The sequence below is a fragment of the Chiloscyllium plagiosum genome, chromosome 36 (genome assembly GCF_004010195.1).
Source record: "Chiloscyllium plagiosum isolate BGI_BamShark_2017 chromosome 36, ASM401019v2, whole genome shotgun sequence".
Taxonomy (NCBI): Eukaryota; Metazoa; Chordata; class Chondrichthyes; order Orectolobiformes; family Hemiscylliidae; genus Chiloscyllium; species Chiloscyllium plagiosum.
In genome coordinates, this window is record NC_057745.1 from 14,477,353 (window position 1) to 14,481,014 (window position 3,662).

Genomic DNA, 3,662 nt, shown 5'->3' on the forward strand with positions numbered 1-3,662 from the left:
ACATTCAAGAAAATCCAACTCTACATAACACAAGATTAACAGTATTTACCAATGATACATGGATTAACTTACAGTCCTTAAATTCAGACCACTTGTAGAGTTAAACACTTATGCCATCTGATTCTATACTGATAAAACTGTACAATTAGACTTAATGTGTTCTTGCTATCAGTCCAGAATATACATTCTCCTTGAAGAGGTAGCCTTCTACATCATGAAAACGTTATTCAATCTGGGTGATGTGTACAAGGATTCACCTCTTATCATGTTAATCACCTGATAGATACATACCAGTTCAGAACACATGAAATAGGAGCAAGGGTAGGCCATTTGAACACTCTAACCTGCTTTGCCATTCAATAAACTCATGGCTGATCTGATTGTGGCTTCAGCTCCACTTTCCTGCCCTACCTCTAATAAGCTTTGACTCCATAGTTAATTAACAATTGATTGCTGCTTTAAAAATATTAAAAGAGATCCAAGATGGCGGCGACCCGGCAAGCCTGAGTCTGTAGTACTTCACCCAAAACCCGGGCAAAGTGGGCTACCCGCCTCCACCACACCTTCCAAACCATTCAAAATAACTTTTACCTAATTCATTTGGTCATTCTGCATCAAACTTGAGTAGTTTGGTGAAGTGCTAAGATGACTAAAGGAAAGAATGCCCGAAGCTCGCAGCAGACAGGAACCCCTCCCCCAACCCCTCCAGCAGCAGCAGAGACGTCCGTGGCCACCTCGGGGGACTTACCTGTGGTGGCGAGCCTGTAATTAACAAGCTGCAGGAGAACATTGATGTTTTCATAGAGGAATCTAGGTCCAGGTGGGAATCGCTTTTGGTCGCGCTGCAAAAGCACGACCGAGATATTGAAAATCTCAAACATCGTATTGGAGGGGCAAAGCTAAAGGCCGTGACCTCGGAAGCTGTTGCAGAGTCGGCCGTGGCCTGGGTCTGGACTCTCAAACAACGAGGCCGGGCCTTAGAAGAACACATCAACGACCTTGAGAATCGGGGTCGCCAAAAAAAATTCATTTGCTGGGCCTTCTCGAATGGGAAGAGGAAGGCCAACTTGCAGTCTTTTTGGAGCAGTAACTCCCTCAGATGTTGAAACTGGAGTCTGGGTCAGGCCAGGTGTGGGTAAAGTGGGCTCACCGGGTTGCAATACGCAGGCCCGAGTCGGACCAGCGCCCCCTGCCTGGTCCTGTTTCAGCTTCAGTGTTACAGAGAGAAGCAAATGCTCCTGGAAGCTTCCAGAACCCTCGGGAAGGATCCTTAAGCCATGACATATAAGGGATCTAGGATTATGCTGTTCCAGGATTTCTCCCCAGCTTTGGTCCACAAGAGGAGGGCTTTCGATGAAACGAAGAAGTGTCTTAGGGACTTAAACATTCAGTATTCCTTGCGTTACCCAGCGACGCTGCCACGAAGGATCCGTCTATACCTTTGGATCGCCGGAGAAGGCCAAAGATGTTTCGGATTCTCTTAAATAGACTGTAAGTATTAATCCATGTGGTTAATGATGCTGTTTTGCATCCCCCCCCCCCCCCCCCCTTTTTTTTTGCATCCCCCCCCCCCCCCCCACTCCCCGGTCTACCTTTTTTTTATCTTCTTATTTCCTTTATTGCTTAATATCGTCTCCGGGGTGTAGGGAGGGGGGCTTACTTGTTCTCCAAATGCGATTTCCTTTTTATTTATATAGGCCGGGCGGTCTCGTTGATTCGGGTGGGGGAGGGTGTTTGCTTTGTCCTACCTCATTTCTTTCTTACAGTGGGGTTTTCTTTTTCTGTTATTATACTTAGTTATTACGCTGAGATTGTAACTTTATAGTTTTATATGCTTATACTTGGTATTATCTTTACTAAATGTATCTAGGTGTTTGTGTGGGTGAGGGGGGGGGAACTCACTTTCAACTTTAGCTTTATAGTACACTTGAATTTCTTTATTTTACTATGTGGTGCCTGGGTTGAGGGTGGGGCGCTGGTTGGGAGAGGATACGATGGGTTTACTGACAGGAAGTGATGCCCCCTGGGAGCAAGGGGGAAAATCTCCTTTTAAGTGTGTTTTATATTTTTCTTATTTAGAAATAGTTTTTCACTACATTAGCGTGAGTGCATTAAAGAATTTCTATTTTTGTGAATTTTCTACGGTCTATGCTCGGGGTGCTTTGGGGAAGGTTCTTCCTCCCGGGGGGGGGTCTCGGACTTGCCTGGACGATCATGGTTAGTCATTCGATTAAGTGGTGCACCTGGAATGTCAAGGGGAGTAATTCACCAATCAAAAGGAAGAAAATACTATCAAACCTCAAAAAAGAAAGGGTTGACATAGCTCTCTTACAGGAGACACATTTATCAGATAAAGAGCACTTGAAATTACAGCAGGGAGGATTTGCTCAGGCCTTCTTTTCACCTTTTAGTTCAAAAAGTAGGGGAGTAGTCATTCTCATTCAGAAGAACCTTCCTTTCAAAATCTTAAGTCAGATAAAGGATGAATCTGGTCGGTATATACTGATCAAAGCCCTTATAAATGGAGAAGAGTATGGGATTTTGAATCTTTATTATCCTCTAGCACACTCTTTCAAATTTATAATGGAAGCATTCTCCAAACTGATGGCTTTCGGGGCTCGTTACACAATTATAGGAGGAGATTTTAATTGTATTATGGACCCAGAGGTAGACAGGATACCCAAGAGTACTACGATATATCTCTTAGATCCAGACAATTGGCAGGTTTGAATAAGGAGCTAGGATTTGTAGATGTGTGGAGGTGCCTTCATCTGCAAGGTAGAGATTTTTCTTTTGTTCTAATTCACGTAAGTGTCACACTAGAATTGATATGTTTTTTGCTCCCTCTACCTTTCTGAATTCCATACTATCCTGCAAAATAGGTAGTATAATAATCTTTGATCATGCTGCAGTGTATAGGGAAATCAAGACTAAGGACAATGAAATGACCCCCCCGACATTGGCGTATGGATTCTTTCTTAATGAAGGGTAGTAAATTCGTAAATATTTTTCTCAAGAATTCAAAACCTTTTTGGAAATTAATTCAGGTACGGCCAGTAACCCGTCGGTGATGTGGGAGACCATGAAGGCCTAAGCGGGGGGTCTGATCATTTCATACTCGGCGACCCAGAAAAAAACAAAAGGGAGAACAACAGCGTCTACTCGAGGCTCGCTTGAAGGCAGCTGAGATGGCTTATGTTGATAGACCCTTTGTTGCTAAATTACAAAGGATTACAGCCCTTAGGACAGTCCTGAATACTGCAGTTACCCAAATAGCAAAGAGGGAAATATTATTTGCAAAGCAAAGATTACATGAATATGGCGATAAGGGTGGTAGATACCTAACGTATCTTGCAAGGAAAAAAAAGGCCCCTCAAGCTATCATGTCCATTAGGGAAAGTGCTGATACTTTGACTCATGATCATAAAAGGATCAACACAATCTTCAGAAAGTTTTACTCTGATTTGTGTAAATCGCAGGATTGTGAAAACAGAGCTAAGAAGATGGAGTCCTTTTTTAAAAGCCTGGCCTTTCCGGAACAGGTATCGGTCCTGAATGCTCCCCTAACAACCCAGGAAGTACTTGACACAATCAGGCAGCTTCAGAGTGATAAAGCACCTGACCCAGATGGATTCCAGGCTGAATTCTACAAAGCGTTTACA